The sequence below is a fragment of the Ambystoma mexicanum genome, chromosome 3q (assembly GCF_040938575.1).
Source record: "Ambystoma mexicanum isolate Mex_15411 chromosome 3q, UKY_AmexF1_1, whole genome shotgun sequence".
NCBI lineage: Eukaryota > Metazoa > Chordata > Amphibia > Caudata > Ambystomatidae > Ambystoma > Ambystoma mexicanum.
The window spans coordinates 878,814,292-878,835,898 of record NC_090926.1 but is presented as its reverse complement, the minus strand read 5'-3'; the positions used below and the strand labels follow the sequence as shown (position 1 = coordinate 878,835,898).

At 44.0% G+C, this 21,607-nt stretch overlaps 1 protein-coding gene across 1 annotated transcript in view; it reads right to left on the bottom strand.

The window, feature by feature from the left end:
* Positions 1-20,860, bottom strand: part of TEX2 (testis expressed 2) — a 1,181,730-nt gene extending 1,160,870 nt beyond the window's left edge. Inside the window, exon 1 of the mRNA XM_069654999.1 lies at positions 20,691-20,860. The gene's annotated coding sequence lies outside the window, so the exon portion shown is untranslated. The remainder of the gene's footprint in view (positions 1-20,690) is intronic.
* Positions 20,861-21,607: the final 747 nt, after the last annotated feature.

Sequence of the window (21,607 nt, the reverse complement as noted above, 5' to 3'; positions counted from 1 at the left end):
ACAGTGCTCAGATACCAATTGATTGCTTGTGCAATGTAAAGCGCAGCATATAAAATGCAATTAAATAAACCAGGTCCAGAGACCGAGTTAAGCCATAAGAGCTTTTCTACCAGAAGCCCCAAAGCCCAGCGCACATATCCAGAAGTCGAACTCGAGGTTTTGAGGAATTTGTCCAGTCTCACTTCATATCATGGAACCCTCGCTGTGAGCCACTAGACAAATAGGCCTCCAGGCTGTAATTCGTGTGGGGCTCGGCATAAGACCTATTGGTTTAGCATCGAGGAAGTGCAGTTTGTGGTGTAAACTACATAAATAGTAATAATTAAAGCACTGCCCTTCTATCTGTACTGTAATATGCACTTTTAGCGCTGTGAAGCAGCCTCTCGGTGGGGTGGAACGCTTTATAAAATACCAGCGGTAAACATTTCAGAAAGCTAGAGGTATAAAAAGTCACTCGCCCCCTAGGTTCTTCACATACACAGGGCACACCATTTCTTCGCCACGGGTCAATTATCACAAACCAATGGCTAGTGGCGAGTGGACGTTTTGAGGCCTGGAAAAGCCATAAATGAATAAATAAGATACTCCCTGGACTATTACCGAGTGATTCTGTGTTTACTTCAGGATAACTTGGAGCCTTTGGCTACTTTGCCATTTGTTAGCATGGTCCTCATTAGATTGGGTTTGTAGGTCCCCAAGGAAAAGCTGGTTGCCAATGTAATAGGTTTCTTCTTCAGATTCTTGCTGACTATCCCCGGCCCCAGGATCCAGCTCACAGTCTAGAAGATATGCACGACAGGCTCCTACTAAAGATGATCTCTTCTTATAAAGGCACCAGCAGGCTCACAGTAGTCAAACCTTCCCATCAGCCCAGTTTCAGCGGATATCTCTCTGGATTACCAACATCTGGCCCCTGTTGATCTCTGGATAAGAAATCTCCCAATTTTCAAAGGCATCTTCCAGTTGTAGTCTGAAATTGGCCAGTTTAATTTGTATTTATATTTATTTGTTTATATAGCGCTTTCATGCAAAGCACTTTACATTATAACAGAATACATAGAACATTATAACAGTAGAAGCAATATACATAGAACATTATAACAGTAGAAGCAATATAAAATCATGAATCGAACCAATAAAAACAGTAGGTAGAGCAATTAATCTGTGGGGGAATAGGGAATGGATAAGGAAGGGAAGGAGGAGGGAAGGGGTATAAGGCTGAAAATGAGGGAGCATTAGGGGAAGGGGGAGGGCAGTGAGGATCATAGGAAAGATTCAAGTGGATGGGAGAGAAACAGAGGTGGGGTAGCATTCATGGTGGGGAATGGAGAAGGAGAGATTTCAGGGAAGTGCGGAAGGAGGAAAACATTAGCTATAGCGCGGATTGAGAGAGGTAAAGAGTTCCAGTGGAGGGGGGCTAGGAGCTGAAAGGAGCGGAAGCGGGAGGAGGCACATGGGGGAGGAGGGACGGTGAGAAGGAAGTGATCAGCTGAACGAAGGGAGCGTGAAGGAGTATAGAAAGAGAGGAGAGAGGAGAGATAAGGGGGAGCCAGATCGTGGAGGGATTTAAAGAATAGGCAGAGGAAATTAAATGTAAGTTGTGCGTGAAAGGGAAGCCAGCCAAGAAAGGAAAGCTAACACAATAACATGAAGTCAAACACATGTTTATTTCTGTCAGAACAACCATAATTTTCTTTTTAAAAAACACCAATACATTTTCAATGCATTTCATATATAACTTACCACTGTCAATTAAAGCCTTAAATAAATATGTGCTGGGTTGGGATGGAGTCAGTGTTCTGATCCTAACCCAGAGTCCCCTTTCCCCTCCCCATAGTCGGAACATGGGATCAGTGATGGTAGGGGGGTCCCCAAATGCCGTTTCTCTTCCTTTACAAAGAAACAACCTTCCCTGCTGAGCTGGTGACAAGACGCAATAGGGTACAGTCATCCCCGGGGGTGCCAGGTCCCTTCAACCCCATCATACAATAGCAGTACCCCTCTCCCACCCCCCATCAGATGGCGCTTTTCCAAGTGATGTTCGTTTTTTTTGTGTGGCATGTTTCAGTCACTCAATGGCTTTAGCACATTTAAGAAAGTGTCCAAGAATTATTGATTGATTGTGCTCTCTTATTGTGAATGAACTTAAGTAAACTGTGACCTTGCCATTTCCCATATTTGGAGTGGCGTGATAAAAAAAATATGTATATTTATTTTTCTTTTTTTATTCCCTTTAAAAATGCTTTAATAAAACACTAACTGTATACAGAAGTAATACATTTCAAAGGAATAACCAACACATCGAACATTTTGCTTCAGACACTTTTCCAAATGTTGCCTCCTTCTAGTACCTACTGTAGTGAATCGTGTTGAGCATCAGTAAATGAGGGTGTCTAAGCACTGAATATTTTGCATCCAAACATAGGGGGTCATTCCGAATTTGGAGGTAGCCATGGTGCCATTAGCGCCATGGCTGCCTCCAAAACCGGGTCCGGTCTGGCTGAATGGGGACCTACCGGGTCATGCCGACCTTGGAGGATCCGGTAAGTCCCCATTCAGTAAACCATTCCCCATTCCCATTGAGCCCCCATAGGGCTCAATGGGAATGAGGAAAGCGTAAATTACGTTATTAGCGCCCTGGTCCCTTAGCGGGACCCGCAAAGGACGTGTGGTCAGACCACACGTCCTTTGCGGGTCCCGCTAAGGGACCTCGGAATAGGGTGATAAGTGTTTACCGCATCCTTACCGGTGCCGGTAAACCCTTACCACCCAACTCGGAATGAGGCCCATAGACTACACTCTTGCGCCAGACAAATGAGGAATCCATGGAAAATTTGGTAGCAGTGGGTTCAACGGTGTGGATTTGTATAGCCGGACAAACATACATTTCGCTTTCTATATAAAGAAGATAAGGAACTCACACAAACTCTAAATAGGCCCAAAAGGAAACTCATCTTTCCAAGATGCCTCTGCAGCCCAGCAGAAGTACATACCAGGCGTTTAAAATGTCTGGAAGCTATTTAGCTCCAGGGTATAGACTAGGAGAGCCTGGCTGGGTCGACACCAACAGCTACCGGGAGCTACTTTTGATTTCTAGGTCAGCTGGTGTCATCAACACATACATATCGGACATTAACTCTAGGTGTTGGAATGTTTATGTTGGAGTATTGGGATACATTTAAAAGACATTTATGGCATAATGGGTGATATTTAAATCGATATAAAAAGGAAGGGTTTCACCTCAAGTGGAAGTTAAATTTGCAGCACGCTATTTACTAGCTCTTCGTTCCCCAATAGGTAGATCCTGCTTACTCTGCAATGACCGATACCCAGGAGCCGCTTTTAGATCCGGCTCATCAAATCCTTATTTCGAGCCCTGCATACCTACTTACCACTTTCTGCTTTTAATCCTTTCGGTGGTGCTCGAATGCATTTTATTAATGCCGTTTACTGTATAGCTCAAATGTTGCCTTCAGAAGGCTTTAAAGCGCCATAGGGGATGGGATAGTAGGGTGCGAAAGGGCAGGGAGGAATAGGGGGTTTAAAGAGAAATCAATTTAAAGTGACAGTGAAAAGAAAGATAGTTTAACAATGAGTTACATTGCAAAAGGAAAGGGGGCGAGTGCAGAGAGGTGTCAGACATGCCCCAGTTTGCAGACATAGAGCAGTTTGAGGAGCTAAGGGACATGCTGCAACACTTTCCTTGCTGAGGGAAACAAGGCGTATGTGTCTGATGCCAAGGCCAGACCCTACCGTTATCGAGGGAGTGGAGAGAGCTACAGATACTGCACGAATTTCCGATGAAGCGGGGCTCACGTTCAGATAATGGTTCAATACTCCCTAGGCTCACTCACATCTTTATCAAGCAGATATCGTAAACTGGAGTACCACAAATGGGGTTAGTAACAATGTTTGACTGATCCAGAGGCTCCCACGGGCAGAGAGTTGTGCTTGACAACACGATTAGAAGTGTTAGCAACGGATAGAGGATGCAGGGAACACATCTCATTTTGAGCCAGCATTAGACCCCTACCATGCAAGGGGTGTGCAACAAAGAGATACTGTGCTTTGCACTTGTAGCTGATGGGCAGGATTACAGTGAGTGGGAGAGGGGAAAGGGTTCCCGAACTTTAATAGATATACAAGAAACCTAAACAGCACACACTTTCTAAGTTATAAAAGTACTGAGATCAACTGGACTCATTAAGGCAGTGCCAGTGGTAACGGCAAACTGGATGAATCTACCATTCAGGCTTATAAACAGTCGATTTCAAATGCGTCTTCATTGTGGAGCATACAAAGGGCAGAAGATGAAATGGCTTTTGGCCTACTTTCGACTATTAGCACCTGGAGCAAAGCTCCAATCCCTCACATGTGCTAGCCCGAGGTGGGTGGGGCGGGTTGCAGGGGGGCAAAGGAAGTTGGCCAACGTGCATTAGCACTGGGAAGGTTCGGCGGCGTTTGACCTTTAGGACTGAAGCTCTGACAATACCAACTTCCAAAGCTTACTCGTGTGTGCTGGTAATAAACTAACTGTGGGACCCATTATATTTCCGTCCCATCTCTTGAGTAGTCTCAAGGGATTTAGACTGTGGTGATGCAGTATAAAAGCGGAGGAACATGACCCAACAGAACAGACTCCTTGTCAGCCTGCCACAGCCCAACAATGTTTGCAGTACTAAGCAAATAATTTTATCCCATGTGATGTTTTTGTATAGCAGGACAGAAGCACATGATTTTTTAATATTCAAGCCCTATGAGCGGCACAAGAAACAAACATACCATGCACCTCTGCTGCCAAACAACTGTCAAGGCCAGTCAGTTAAAGAGGTAATCGTCTACAAGCCTAATGTGAGAAGTTACACGATCTTTAGTCGGAGGAAGGATGGATGGAGACCTAAATGAGCGCTGGCTAGAACCCTGGGACTTGATCTAGACAGCAATATGAAGACAATGGCAATGTGCTCAGTTTCGACTTTTTAAAATCTGAACAAATTTACTTGAGAGCTATTCTTATAAACTTCATGAACAATCTTGAAGTCGGCTTACAAGATCACCTTCAATAACCGCTCCCAAACCCGAAAGTGGGCATCTCGGCCTGCAAAGTGCTCAAATTAATGAATACATCCGATAATGTCACAAAAAAAAACATCAAATGGATACGGTGAGAAACCTGAGGGTATTCTCCCAAGTAGACCTCGGGAATCCCTTATTCAGGTGACCAGGGAAGAGCTGGCGCTCTCAGAACCCAACCCTGGGGGTGGACGAGTGAGGGAGGATCACATGGGTAGGGAAACCTAGGGTTATGCTCGGAGAGCGCTCCAGACGAGACGTGGTATTATACCAGGCAAGAAGTGCATGAGGTTTTTATAGGGTGTTGTAGATCAACCTCCCTTCCACCCAATATCTCCCTTATCAGAATCCAACAACCCCTCCGCATCTAGTGAACCCATTAAGAATCCAAACCCCATTACAGTAGGAAACATCTCCCAGAATCCCTGTTTTCCTGTTGCGTACCAGAGTACTCCCAGTCATTCTTCTCCATGTCCCTCTGATAATTTCCCGAAACCCCCAATCTGCTTTGACAAAATGCTACCAGAACCCCCACCCCCATTTTCTCATAATACTGGGAAGAAGAGACGATCTGGAGGGGTGAAGATTACCAGTGAAAAACCTACTAAGACACAGAAGACAAACTACAACACTGACAGCAGGCTGTCCCCTTAATTAGGTCAGGCAGGCAGGGTCAGGCACACCCAACCCTAATCACACACCTGCTACACCTTAACATCACACAGGTGTTTAAAGGGAAGCTGCAGCTGAGGACAGGTCCGTTGCTCTTGGAAGCAGAGGAGGGGGCCGCCAGGCTGAGTCCGGCAGAGGATCCTTACCACAGATCCAAGCACACCAAGGAGCAGGAGGGAGCCTAGGAAGCAGTGGAGAGCGCCCAGAGGAGGAGGAAGGCTGAGGTGCTGAGCCAGTACCTGTGTGGGACTACTGCCCAGCGAAGGAGCCTTACCTCCCTAGGGCTAAAGAAGGCAGACTGCTGGTTGTGTTTACTGCAAAGCGTGCTTCCCCTGGGCATGTTCAAGGAAGTCCAGGGGCAGGTGATGAGACCTTGACCTCCTACCAGAACTCTTCACCCCCCCCCACCCCGGGAGATTCCCAACAGCGCCACGCTAGCCGAGTAAGTCTCACGGCGGATGAAGAAAGAAACCCGGTAAGCATGTGGGTAGCTGGAACGGGGGAGCGAAGCAGAAGGGGTACTCGAGTGTGAGAAAGGGAAACCCAGAGGAAATATAAAGCAATTACACCTCTCAAGAGGCATTGGGGTGAATGTGAAAACCAATACAGCTAGAGCCAAGGTTGAGTGAAGCATAAAAAAGGAATGATGAGAGCGGAATAATGGTCAGAGTGGTCAGGCTGGGGTTCCAATAAAAGTCTTCGCCCACTCGAAAGTCTCTGACCCAACAAACAGTGGAAGGTCAAGCGGCTCGAGCCCGACAGACGGAAGCCAAGGCTTAAGGGACACCGATAAAGGTTTGAGCCTGATGGAGGGGAACCTTATGTATTAATAGAACTGTGTGAAGCCTGCCTGGGAGCTTTAAGGAAAGTCTGACTGGGGGCTAAGACCCGGATTTAGGTAAAGGGAAGAACCTAAGGGGTCTCAAAGTACTCCGTCTTGTGAGCTGTGGCAAGTGTGAACCCGGCTCACACTTGCCACAGTTGAAATGCCCAGGGAAAGCTAGGAGAAGCGAACCCCACTTTCTTATGAGATGTGCAAATCATGAACTGTGTTAGAATGGCTATGTGAACCTAACAGAGGGATGCTAAGAGAAGCAAATCCCGTATTGTGATAAAGCAAAGTGAACTGTGATATTGGCAAAAGCAAACCCAGCTGACGGATGCATGAGAATTAGGGTGAACAGCGATACAGCCGTGAACATTGTGATGACAAGCGTGAACCAGACTGAGGGATGTCCACAGTGAGCAGTTGTTATAAAAAGACATTGAGATTCTTGAATGTAACGTTTGAATGGAAGACCGTAGTGAACCTGACTGAGGGAGGCCAACGTTGTACGAAGGATCGGAGCCCAGCAGAGGGGGATCCTAAGGCGAAGAGTAATTACCCTGTGAAGATTTATTGAAGGAACTTTCGTTTTTGTTGGTTGTGACACATCAGGTCCTCTGAGGCAAGAGACTGAACTGTAACCTTGTACTGGCGAGGCCCAGTATTGTGCTGTGCTTAAGAGTCCCACCTTGTCCCGTGCTAAAAACGTGAGGGAGACCCCAGTTATACCATCATCCCACACCATTTTGGAGCATAGCAGTAAGGATTGGCCTATTTTCTTTTTGTATAATCCATTTTTATTTGACTAGACCCCACTCGGACTGTATTATTATTATTTGATGATCGTCGCTTGGTCCCATCTTAGATTTAGGTTTAGATCAGGCGTTTTTTCTCACCCATTTATACAGTAAAAAACACCCTTGAACTGTGATCACTTGTGTCTGTCTTTACTGTTGCCACCATGAGTTCCTTACAATACCCAGGCTGACCAATGGAACACAGACATTGACGTAAAAAGGTCACTTCAAAACCACAAAGGTGCAACACGATAAGATTTTCCAAGAAAAATGTCATGGGCCTTATTGATCCACTGATCAATGATGGAAATCCACTGTGTAATCCCCTGCAATATTTGCCCCGTTTTCCCTAGTCTGGCCCAGAGCTATTGCAGTAATGGCACTGTTTGTCTGGCCCATAATGTGAGGAAAGCTGTATAGACTTGGTCCTCTTTACATCCAGCCCCAGAGGGACCTTTTCTCAATGTTCACATTGATTTTATGCAGCCCTCTAAATGCCATAACTTTGAATATTGTCCTGGGGTCATTGACATGATCAGAGGGTGTGTACAGGGTTACCTCTGTCGAAGGGCTAATTCTATCACTGTCGCAAAGGAACATTACTTATAGAGTTTACACCTAGATTTGGTATTCCTGCAGTCATTAATAGTGACAGACGTACCCACTTTACTGAGCAAGTGGTTGAAGACCTCTGTAAGGCCCTTAATATTTGCCAGCATTTTCATTGTGCTTACCACCCCTAATCTAATGGTGCAGAGGATTGCTGCAATGGTGACCTCAAGAACAGGTTATCCCAAATTGTGTAAAGAAACTGGCATCTGATGGCATGAGGCCATGGCCTTTGTATTGCTTCACAGGTGGGACAACCCTAACAAAAAGTATGTGTTGTCACCTCATGAGAATTGCTGGAAGTCCTAAGAGTCTGGGTACAACCCACCCCTTCTACTTTGACAGCACAATGTATGGATTTGCAATTAGAAGAAGACAATATTACATTATGTTTAAGTCCGTTGTGAAGGCTATCACAGCTTTCTATTTGCAGGTCAAGGAAGCACTACCAAAGCCTGCTACAGGTCCCTGCCATTCTCAAACCTGAGGTCTGGGTCTACTGACAAGTGCACCAGAAGAATTTGGCTGTACAGCTCCACTGGGAAGGACCTCTACATGTATTACTCTCCACACAAACAGCAGTGTAGTGTTAAGGGCATCTGATGGGGGTCTGTGCTTCCAACTCCTGACATGTCCAGTCTCCGCCAGAAGCACCTGGACTAGCCGCAATGACATCTGTGCCGCACCCTCCGATTGAGGGGCGTGGCAAGTTTCCTTCACATCCACTTCTCTTGCTATACGCTGTACTTCTGAGATGAGAACTGCAGCATCCCCATCTATTTAGGATCCTACCATTACTTAAAGAAAGGCTCTGTTGGCAGCTCCAACTGGGGGTGCAATCACATTGTCAGTAAGTGCGCATTCAAACACAGCAGAGGAACATCCTCAGACTGTTTCTGCTCTCCACAGTCCTGATTCTTCGACTCGAGGGAGATCTAATCCCCATCCACACAGAGGACAGTGACAAAAGCAACCGTTTGTGAAAAGGAGCTCACATAATACCTTGTAGATTGCACTTGAGCACTATGGTCTGGTTAGGCGTGCTGAAGGTGAGATAATTGAAATATATGCAAAGATATTTGAGATCTTTCTGGCTTCCTATCCACAATGCTGCTAATTGCCTGTTTCTATTTGTACCCTCCATGATTGTCCTGGTGTGCATTTATGGACACCTTTGACAATGTCAGATTCTGCAGATCACCCGGTTTATCGGTTAACAGGCCTCGAGACTGCTGTTTTCGGTTTGCACAGTTGTTTCTCTTACTTTTAGCCCTCTATTCAGCATACCAGCTTTTTAAAGAACTTGTGAAAACTGACCGAACCCTGAACTGTACCTTGATCCTGTAATGAGAACTTCTCAGCCAATAACAAACAACATACATTTTTAATATTTTCTAATGGGGTCTTTTACATTAACCTCTGAATTAACCCCTAAACTCGCTTAAGAACCATTGGGGGAAAGGGTAAACAGGATTCCTCTGGAGGGGGTTCTGCCCTAAGGGACAGAGACATTGAAAGAAATAGGGGATAAAGGATGGCGACATGTATTCCTAACACTTTTATAGGGTATCTGGGGCTAGGGTTCACAATGAGCACATACACCCTTTTGTAATGGCTGACTTGGCTTCTGATCTGAAATGTGTGTCCAATCCCCTATGAGTGCGCCAACCCCAAGAGGTGCTTCCTTAGGATGACCAATCACAGGAGGTTCTCAACAGACTGTGTGGAGTTTGACCATGCCAAAAAACCCTGGGGTGAGCGTGATAAAAGGGAGCCCACTAGTGTTTGGCGCCAAGGCCCTAGACACACCAGAGAAGTGTGGCAAGATGTAGCTGCAGGCTGGCCAGAGCAGCCCGTGGAGGCTGCAAGATCGAGGAAGCATTCCTTCTCCAGGCCGACGCCGACTCCAGTTGAGATGTCAAGTAAGTGACTCCATGCAGACCAAACTGCGGCACTAGGGAAGACTAAAGTTGGTAGACTGATGCAGAGCCCAGTGGAAGAGTCGCATAAGCAGGGCTCTGCGACAGGAGAAAGACAAGAGAGCTCCAATGCCCCTCCAGAGGTGCACCGCTCAACACAAGCAGGAGCGCTGTGGCTCTGTTGGAGAGATAGGACTTCAATGAAATCAACTGTGTAGATATTGTGGTTTTGTGCTAGCTTGGTGTGCTACTAGATCCCTTTAAAACAGTGATTGTAAAGGAAACCCGACAACAAATTAGTGTATTCTTTGTGATACTTTTTGGGAGGCAGATATTTCCCTCAAGAATGATTGTTTATCCAAAATGCATAGGATCATATTTGACTTGGATAGGAAATTGGTTAGACTTTTAATAATTAAAGGCTTTTTGTTTAAATACTTTGTGGTTCAGTTGAGTTTCAATAATGATGTACTGGATTAGTTGGTTATTAAACAGTCATTGGTCACAAGAATTTCCCGATACCTAAGGCGATTCCTTAGGGATTTTTTACTAAATAGAAGTAAATATTTAAAGCAAAGGATAACATGATCTTGTGTCATGAAAATATTTAATGATCATGACAAAAAAATAAAAAAAGCTTAAAGAAATACCAGCAGTACTCTGGGTAGAAGGAAACTCATTCATACATCCTAAAAAAAAAAACAATATTCATCGACAAGAGTAGTAGCTCACCAGAAAATAAATAAGTTAATGTTATATTATTAAGCTTTAGAAATTAACACCAATGTAGTGGCTTTACAGCGAGGGGGCTTGCCCATCATACTCCCAAAAGGACACCAGGCCACAGTCTGCTGGAGGAAATGCAAAGGTGAGAGGATGGGAAGTAGGCTAGACGTCACAACAAGTGAAAGAATAAGGGTGTGGGTGGTGGTACCCAATAAAGGATTCAACCAGGCTGGTGAGTTATGCTTCTTTATTTATCTATAAATGCCTGCTTTCTACCTTCTCCAACCGTCCGTCTGCCCCACCCCACAATCTGTCACACCATTCCACATCTGTGGAATGAGCATGCCATACATTTTTATTAGCAACACACTACACATCTTCCAACCAAAAAAAAAAAATATTACATGGCCTGCAGTAGCGGCCATGTAGTTATGGTTAAATTGCTAAAGCCATAGGAAGAGCACTTTTGTGGGTCGCTTATAACATTGCTTCCCCTAGACGAATCCTCACCAAACTTTGCAAAAAAAAATGTATGGCCCACTCTGATTATTTTTTGCAAAGTTTGGTGAGGTTTGGTCAAGGGAGGGCAAAGTTATAGGGGGGGGTCCCAAAAAATGTTTTTTCCCCCATAAACATGGGAAAAAATGTCTGTCGTGCCTACAGCCCAAACTGTTGGATGGATTTTCAACAAATTTGCGGCAGGAGCAGCGGCATGGTCCCGAATGCGTGCTTTTGTTAATTTGGTGTAAATCCGTCCAGTAGTTTTTATTTAAAAATCGACCAAAATGTAAGGCAAGGAAATTAGTGATATCTATGTCCGCTCCGCGGACACACTTCCCAGTTCACTCCGTGGACAGGACACCGATTGGATAATCGGCTTGCGTCGTGTCTGCGGACACTCAACGTGTTCTCCGATTGGCTGGGATGAGGCGTGAGGTGCGCCAAATTGTTTTGATGCGCCCGCCATATTGGATGCACTGACATGCGCTGGAAGTGAGCATACATCCAATTTTGAGGAGTGTGTTGGTGTGTATGAGTGCTTGGAGAGGGCCGGGGAGTAAGAGATGGGTCAAATACTGTATTTGTTTAGGTGGGAGAAGGCAGTGATGTGTTTGTGGTGTCCGCGGACATAATGAACACTGGGTGCACTACTGGCTATTTTAGTTTACTATGATGTTGGTTTTGGGTCATTAGAAGAGCATTGGGTGAAGAGGGTATGTATTGAAGGGTTTCTACGTTGGTTGCAATTATTTTTTAGAATGTTAATTGAAGTGGGTAGGTATTGAGGTGGATGTATTATGTTTTTGGGTTGTGGTCATTTGGTAAGCGTTTGTTTCTATGGGTGTGTTATGCTGCGGTGGTTTTGGCCAGGGCCTAGAGTCTTGGGTGCATGGCCGAAGTGCCCAAGACTCTAGGCCCTAGCTACAACCACCGCAGCATAACACACCCATGTTACCAAAGATTTTGACTGTGGTATGTGGGCTGCTTAGGGGATATGTTTTGTGTGTACTGATTGGTAATAGTTTTTATAGGACAGTGAGACGATGTGTGTTAGTTTGCTTGTTGGATTCTGTTCAGAATGTAGGTATTGAAGACTCTAGGCATTTTGGGTTGTATTTATTGGTGAGGTGTTCGTTTGCATGGCTGTGTTATGTTGTGGTGGTGAGTTTAATTATTATGTACTTAGTGTTTCTTTTGGTGAGGCTGTATGAAGAGTTCTGGCCAGGCCATGGAGTCAAGATTGTAGTGTTTGGCAACAAGCGCTGCAACATAAAATACCCATGGAAGCAATCATTTTGGATTGCGTTGTATGGTCAGGTGTTTGCTTGAATGGGTGTGTTATGCTGTGGTGTTTGTGAGTCCAATTATTATATACTTACCGTTTGACCTTTTGTGGTTGTATGCAGTTTTTTCATGCAAATTACCAAGAGAGGTCCTGGGAGTCCCTCAGCTAGACATTTGTCCTAGTTACGAGAGACTTATCCAGAGTCTTCATCTCACTGTCTTCCACAGAGAAGAAATATCCCAAACATATCAGTCTTTGTCCTGCCCTGGGGCAGTCCAGCACCGGAATGCAAGGCAACTTTCCTCTGAAGAAGAGTACCAATAGCAATCCCAGGACATACCTTGTTTTTTGCATATTTAAGTAACTTTGGGTCTCACCCTAAGTTACTAGGGCAAGCCAGACGTTGACCCCTTGGTCACTATTATTAGAGAGGCAGAGCTCCACCCTACTGATGAGGTGCAGCCAGACCAAAACACGTGTCTGGGGTTGCTGTTGGTACTCTTGTTCAGTACAATTGCCTAGCTTTTCGGTACTGGACTGCCACTGGGCAGGGCAAAGAGTGATATGATTGGGATATTTCTCCTCTGTGAAAGATAGTGAGCTAAAGAATCTGGGTAAGGCTTGCGCACCCAGGAGTAAGGTCTGGCAGAGAGATTCGCAGGATCCCCCTTGTTTTCGGCATTTTATGTTACGTTACTTTGCATTTATATTGCACCTTATGTACCATTGGTATGGTCTCAAGGCGCTGGTAGGTTGAACGCCCTCGGAAACCAAAGTTCAAGTCAGTAGAGAGAATAGAGAGAGTCATGAAGGTGCGTGTGAGCACCGGATATGTGTGCAGCTGGTGTGGCATTCATGTGATAGCTGCTTCTTAGCGGTAGGTGTGGTAGACAAAGGAACAAAATGTGTTTCCCTGAAGAACGAAGTGTCAGCTTTACGTCGAGAGAATGGAAATGCCAAATATTATGCAAGTTGTACTTTCAACGATTTTATAGACCAACGAGTCAATTTATCATTCGCCGACCATTATTGCTGCTTTACATTGTACTCGGTTGTTGTTTGTGTCATATTGCAACGACACGCAAATACAGCGTGTGTGTGTGTGTGTGTGTGTGTGTGTGTAGTGGCCTTTGTCTCGCCCACAAGAGCAGTTCAGTAGCAAGATGCTTGTAGTCCACTAGTGGGTTCCCCCAGGTTCCACAAACGCGTAATTCAACGCTAATATTAATAAAAATTCCGTCTATGTGTTCTTCTTTCCTTTAGCTTTCTCCCCGATTGTAGCGTCAGCATCCGCATCCCATTTCGAGTTCAACATACTCCACAGCACTAACCTCTGAAGCAAATTGTGGACTACTTTTCACGTTGTTTTCTCTGTGTTGCCATTGTTTTGACGTCCGTGTTCATCATTGGTTTTAACGCGGGGCCGAATTAATGGTTAAAATGATAAACTGTACTAAAGATCGTCTACTGAGACACATTTCGGTTATCGTTTTGTAAACAGCTACATTCTGCCTTTCTGCGATGGTCATCGATTCCAGATACCAACTGACACAGGTTTTTCAACCGGCAGCTGCAGATACACCTGAATGGCTGCATAACAATGATTCCTTTGGGACGATCGCCATGGGCCGATATGCCCTTACGTGGTACCAGTGAAAAGGAGCAACCTGACATCGTTTACGGTGGCCTAGCGCCAAGCGGATGAAAAAGCTTTGCGTTTCACAGTGCGTCCAATGAGCTTTTCATTCCCAAAAGGAACACCGTGTGACTCACGATAAACATTTGTGGATTGAGAATGAAGAAAATAATTACGCATTTGCTTGATTATGGCAATCGCCGGATGTTCTCCGAGCGTTTATTCTGAAATAAAAGGACTTTAAAAATTGGACAGTTATTATAAACGTATGGATTTATATTAAAAATTGGGATGCGCTGTGCTGTGAGAGGATGCGGGTTTATATTCCGGGTTCTGCGGCAACTAACGTTATCATCACGTAGGTGATGACTAGGTGCGTTTGGCTATAGTGCCCAGTAACGTCCTGGAGATAGACAGAGGATACAATTAGTTTTGGTGATGTCAGCCTCAGGGGCGGGGCATATGAATTAGTGCCGCCAGGGCAGTCCACCTTGGGCGATACGGCAACGGATAAGATTATCACAAGATGGCCACGCCCTGCTGCCTGATTTTGCATGTGTAAAAAAAGAGGCAAACTAAGGGAAGGTGCATAGGAAATGTTTGTACGCTCGATCAATGTATGTTTAGAAACACATGCCCGACCCCTCGGGACAATATTATTTCTGAGCATACCATTTGTTTAATAGATCCATTTTTTGCTCCATTTGCTGCAGATGATTTTCTAAGGTATCTGTTTCTGTATTTTTAATGTCTGTATGGTGTGTTTATAAAAAAAATGTGGTAAGTACACATAGAGTAATGGGTAATAATTGGTTTATATAGAGAAGTGTAGTGTCTACCATTAGTATCACTGTTTTCACTCATGTCACTTTATGGTTAAGTTGCGCTACTAAAAACCTATGAAATTCAGTAAAAAAAAAAAAACCTTAGTTAGAGGGATGTTATGGTTTCAAGTAAAACCCAAAAAAAACCTGAAATTCGCCAGTTATGGCAACCTAAACCACCACCGTGCACTCTTAAGACTAACACCCAGGACATCAAAGATGGCATCACAAATGGCATTGATGACATCACTGATGACATCTTTTTTCTTTAATGACATATGTAGGCCAGTAACAGTCAGGAACTGAAAATTCAAAAAGTACTACATTTATACTTATACTTCAAATATGTTCTTACAGTAATTCACTTGGAGTTCACTCACAGCATATGAAGCATATACATAGGGGAAAACACAGACTTAGAAGACAGCAATGCTTTCTATGTATGAATATGATCAGTAAGGTTATCAACACTTCTTTTATAGTTCTGCTGTTTTTTTATTACTGTACTTTCTCTGTATCTGCTCATATTTGTATACATTGTACTCACACTACTTTCCTTAGGATCTAGTCATATTATGTGTTAATTATACACAGGGAAGTAGTAGCTTTGAAGCAGAGCAATCATTTCTGTGCATGAAGATAATCAGTTAAGTTATGAAGATTGCCTTGTAATAGTGCTGTTTTTTTATTTACTACATTTTCTTGTATATGCCCATATTTGTATGGGTTGTTGTCGGTTTGCGTTTTGTTTGCAATAATACAATTATGTAGTAAGTGGGTTTTATTAGCTACTTATGAAATGTTTCACAGTATGCAAAACTCTAATAAGAAAGCATTTATCATTTTACTATTGAACATGGCAAGATTATTAATATTGCACCTCTCTCATGTATGCTGCTCACAATGCCTATGTTTCTACAAGAGTAGCTTAGTATACTGGAAAGAACTTCATAATAGAATGCTATTTGTATCAACGCATTGCTTAATGCACTACGTACCTCATGATCTTTATTCCAATGATCCGTGACACTTTTTTTTTTCAACATTACATTAAGAATCCTTTGTACAGACTTTTCATGAAAAGTAAATGCACATGTGATGTCATATTTGATGTCCTGGTTGTTAGTCTTAGTGCATGGTAGGGGCGCGAGTTATGGTGCTTAGGTTACCATAACTGGTGAATTTCAGCGGCTTTTTGGTTTTACTTGAAACCTTAACGTCCCTTTAACAAAGTTTTTTTTCACTGAATTTCATAGGTTTTTAGTGGTGCAACTTAACCATAATGTCCCTTTAACAAAGTTCTTTTACTGAATATAAATCTCCTCTTAACACTGAACACTTTATCAGTCAGATGAGCATCACTCTCCGTGGTTAGGAATAATCATCAGGATCCGCCTTTGTTCGTTAACATTCTTCCTTTATTTAACGTTTATTTAATGATCATGACAATAGCAAAAAAGAAATTATAATTCATCAAAATATGATGCTCCCATAATGTGGCTTATAAAACCTAGCGTTGACTTGTTTTGCGGCTTCCTTGCCGCTTGTTCACAACCAACTGTCACAATACCCAGTGCACATTTAAACATCCGGTCTGTTAAAACAAAGATCGAAAAAGGACTAGTTTCTCTCGGACCTTTTTCTCATTACTGACCGATTAATTCCTTTGTGTATTTTACCTATGCATTACCACTGGTGGGTATAGATTGAGTAAGTACAAATGTATTAGTGCTTATGATGTCACATAAGTACAAATTACTTAGTGCTTATTGTATCATGGTTGAAAAAGTGCTTGGTGTTTATCATAACATATTTATTCATACGTACATATGCTGTTACATTCATTAAGGAGCACTATAACCTCGTAGGTCATACTGATATTCCTAAGTATTTCGCAAGGGAATTACCAGCACAATGCTGTTCATTTCCACACGGTGTTACATGGATAGCTTAATACAAATCATGCTGTCATATAGAAGCAGGTCGAAAATTAAATTGAAAGCTTTAGTGCTTCTCACAACATATTTGCACTATTGTGACATTTTCAATTGCTGAATGAGACACATTTCATATAGGTCTCCAAAATTTAGCCTTACTGTGTAGAATTGCTGACAACGTTTCATCATGTCAACAAACAAACCCACTGTAAAGTGCACAGTGCTCCATTACTGGCAACGTTTTCTTATTCAAACAACCTTAATGTGCAAAATTGCTAGCAGCATTTTCTTATGTAAACAAATCCACTATAAAGTGCATAGTGCTTAGTCATTTAGCAGCTTTAATCTATCTAGACAGAATAGATATATAGCGTGTAGTGCATTTAGCTAGCTAAACGAAACAAATAGGCTCTCTGTAAAATTGCAGGAAAATAGACTCGCTGGGAATGCTTTTCAAAGTTAAAAATCCAATTTATGAGGCGTCACAAAGGACAGAATAAAAGTAAAAACTATGCATTTCGCAAACAGCCGGTTGCTTGCTCAAGTATGGTTTGCCCAGTGCACAATAAAATTCATGACAGAACGAAAGTAAGGCAGACACTCAATGGCTCCAATGGATGTAGTCCTTCCTTTGTGTCTAGGAGTTTGGTACTGCCATTTAAAGGTGAAACAGGGCCAGCTATGTGGTAACATTTTTGAAATTGGCATAGGCTTGATTGGGGAAATAAAATTATGCTTGCGGCTGCAGCCTGAAGTGCTGGACTTGTTTACAGCAAACTTGCACAGGGAGCAGAAGCAAGGGCCTGAAAACATGCTTTTGAAAAGCTTTCCTGTGTTTTTTTTTATTTTCCAAAGGGTCAAAAGATAGGTACAACAAAATAGTGATATGATTTTGGTGACTGGACAGTGGGCAGGTCCCCGGTAAGGGCAAATGTCTACTCCGATTTGCTTATTGAGGCCTGCAGCATGGACAAAGCCCATTCCCCATGGATTGTGGACTCTGGCCATGTCGGCCAGTAGTCCCATTATGGGGGTTTAGTGGACACTGAACGAGGATTTAGGCTTGGTGCAGTGAATAACAAGGGTGGTTTCAACCATGACTTGCAGCCCCAGCATGGACACTGAACAAGGATTTAGGCTTGGTGCAGTGAATAACAAGGGTGGTTTCAACCATGACTTGCAGCCCCAGCATGTGCTGCTGAAAATGACAAACATCAGTATGCGCTTCAAACAATATATTAAAGGAGGTTTATAGTCCTTTCATATATGTCAAAAGAGGAATTTGTTATAAGATATATGCAGTGCTGTAACATCACAAAACATTTTCAATTACAAAAACCATTGAAATGCAGTAAAAAAATAAAAAGAAAAACGTTAAAAGAGACATTATGGTTGCACTAATAAAAAAACTGACATGCATTGAAAAAACGTTGTTAAAAACGGACGTTATGGTTGCAAAGTAATATCGAAAAACGAAAAAGAAATTTGCCGGCTATGTAACCATAACTCACGCCACTGTCATGCACCGCTAAGACTAACACCAAGGACCTCTGTATTGTGATCAATTATTTACTTGGAAGTAGCTAAGCAACTGTCCCTTACTCCATAGTCCTTTCTTTATTTCCGTTGCCACTTTCTCACGTATTAGGGTCCTCTCCTCTAATGCTCTGCCATGCACGCCTTATCAAAATTATGGTATAATGTCAACTAGAAAAAACAACAAACAACAGGCTTACTTTCCTTTACCAGTGCTTTTTATAGGGCGAGTCCTGTACCGGTGTCGCTTGTCGCCAATCTGTGATATCCAATAAAGGATTCGACCAGGCAGGTGAGGGGAAAACTTGTTTATTAATCCAAAAACATTGGTACCACAGAGACACTCACAAGTGCCTTTTCCCACCTTTGCAAATTGTCCTTCTGCCTCACCTCACAATCTCACCACATTCTACATCTACGGAATGCTAATGCAAGGGGGCAAATTCATGTTGGAAGCTACTAATCAGTCAAAAAAAGTCCCTAGCCACTCAATTCTATACATACACACAGCTCACCATTTCTTACCAACGGACAAATATCACTAGCCAATGGCTAGCGGCGAGTGGAAATTGTGCACCCTGCTAACATCATACATATTCCTTAGCAACACACCACAGGGGGTTGAGAAGGTGTGTGTTTGTGAAAGTATGGATGCATGGCTAGTCAATTGCAGTGGATCAGATAGAATGCAACATCTCGTCATAAAGAGCATTTTCAAGTGACGGCCGTTTTTAATATATTGGAAGGTGCCACTAGAATTCGTGATAGCATGGTTGTGTGGTGGAACCAGGGTCGGCTTTAGGGCCGGGACTCCCAGGGGGCGACCACCCAGGGCGCCACATTAGCCCTCCACCACGCCAGCTCAAGGGGAGTCTTTCAAGGGCTCCCCCGAGCTGAAATGGTGGGTGAATGCACATCGGGCGCCCTATTGTAATGAAATGCGCTCCGCTCTCCTGCTGGCAGGGTGCATTTTATTAAAATAGGTACACGGCTTTCAAACATGGGATAGCAGCCCCATGGGGGTTTGACAGTCGTGCTCTATTGAAGTGATTAACTCCCCGCTCAGAACTTCATTAAATAGAGCGCCACTGCTGGTTTTTTGGTGCGCAAAATTTAGAAGCGCAACAAAAAAATGTGGAGCCCCCGCCAACCCCGCAGGACCTAGGGAATGTTGTTGACTCGCCCTGGGCCCTGCCAAAGCTAAGGCCGGACCTGTGTGAAACATACGTGTGGCCAGGCGTGCCCTTGCAGTAACAGTAGCAAATCACCCAAAAAAACGTTAAGGTGGAACTCTAACAAAAAAAAATATGTTTCAAAAGATAGTGAGAACCGCGTGAGGAGTAACACATTAGACCGGTCTCGAACATGTCTTTCTCTAAGTCGGCACCGCCTACAGCCATTTCCGCAAAGCCAAGTTCTAACACTAGCAGTCAAATCAATAGGGTCAAACAAACATTACGATCGGTTAATAAACAACTCAGCGTCCTTTTTTTTTAATCATCCCCTTAAAGGATCCCTTCTTGCGACTAGATAGAATGCATCGGACTCGGTGCCACACACGCATCAAACACCAGCATGTTAATAATTCCACTCAATGGTATAGCATCGTTTGATATAACTTCTTGGAAAATAACACAAAAAGGCGTTAGAGGCAACGGGGAATGTCTGCTTCCTCGCCTCATTGGTATGTGACTGAATCAAACATGAGAGCCTTGAAAATGAACACAACGCAAAACAGAGGTTATTATGACAGGTGCAATTAATTAATATCTATTTCAGAAGGAAGATGTCTAGGCTCTTTCCATGTCGAAGCGTAGATTCCTAATCCACAAAATCAGGTACAAATGAGGGAATTTGGGGGAGGGGAGGGTTAATATGCAACACGTAGGCTGACATCGGACAGTGAGATGGTGTACTGAGTGTGTGATTAGGATAGAGCGATTAAACAGGAGACAACGGGAGTACATGCGAGGGCAAGGTTTGCTGGTGGGGGCACTACCTTCAGAGAGTTAGGGTGCATGGACACTTTGGCGAGGTACTTGGCCAGGAAGTTCTGCTTCCCTGAGGCATGGCGCAGAAGACAAGAACACAAGGTAGCGATCTATATGGCTGAGCTTACCTGGCGCATGAGAAGTGGGCAAATGGCAGAGGCAGGGCGCCCAGGGTGCGCGAGAGCCCACATGGGAGCGGCAATGCAGAAGAATGGGGCACATAACAGAGGTGTGCATCACAAGTCTGGCGGTGTATCTTATCAGGGTGCCCAAGGAGGGTAAGTGCCCGCGAGATAAAGCAGCAAATCCTGCCCCGTCCTTTCTCGTTCTCCCTGATTCACAACATTATAGCACTTACCCCTGTTGCGAAAACAGCACACAGGATGAGTATCTCCATGATCACTCTCTGCTGGACTTAAAGTTCTTCTGTGAGAGGGAAGGGTCCATTGGGCAGTTGCTGCAGACTCCAGCTTCCCAACTCAGCTTCCATCACTGCAGGGAAATGTCTAGTTCCCATCAGAGAAACGGACCCTCGCTACGCTCCGCCCCCTCCCCCTGACGTGCCTCGGAGCACGTTACGTGGCCGTGTACGTAGCCCAAGTCTTAGCTGCTCAAATCTCAAGCGGGAAGAAGAAGAAGAGCGTGTGTTTTTCGTGTGCAGAGATTTATACACAGACATTGACAATTCTGAGACCGAGAAACTTCCCCGGAAAACGGATGGTCACCATGAAAGACGAGGGAACTGGCAGAAGATAGTATTTGAGCGCCGCGCTTATCAATTCGCCGATTCTGGCCTGTCAGGGACTCTCAACGGGGACAGAGTCTGAAAAGAACAGTTCACGGGGCAACACATTACTTGAATCTGGGTTTGGACCTGGAGATGGACGCGTCTGTCTGTTGCAGACTTGCCTAACCTCCGAGTTTTCATAGTCTGTCTAGAAACAAACCTCATGGTTTTCATGCTCGTCTCCGGGGAAGAGCGTGGAACCTTCGAGATTGTCTGGGCTGCAATAACATGCAGGGTCTGTCTCCATCAGCAGGTATCAAAGGATGCCTCAGAGAGAGACAGAGCATGCCGCCCAGGCATCAAAGTCCACAAGCCCCCTCTGGGTCATGTAAACTCCTTGCACGTCTTTGTTAAGGGTCACAAAAAAGACTGAAGGTGGCATTAGCCATTTTGCAGCAGAAGGAGAAATCACGCTCCAGTGAAATATCAAATGATGCGCTTCATTTAAATACAGACGTATTTAAACTCACCTTTTCATTTTGTATTCT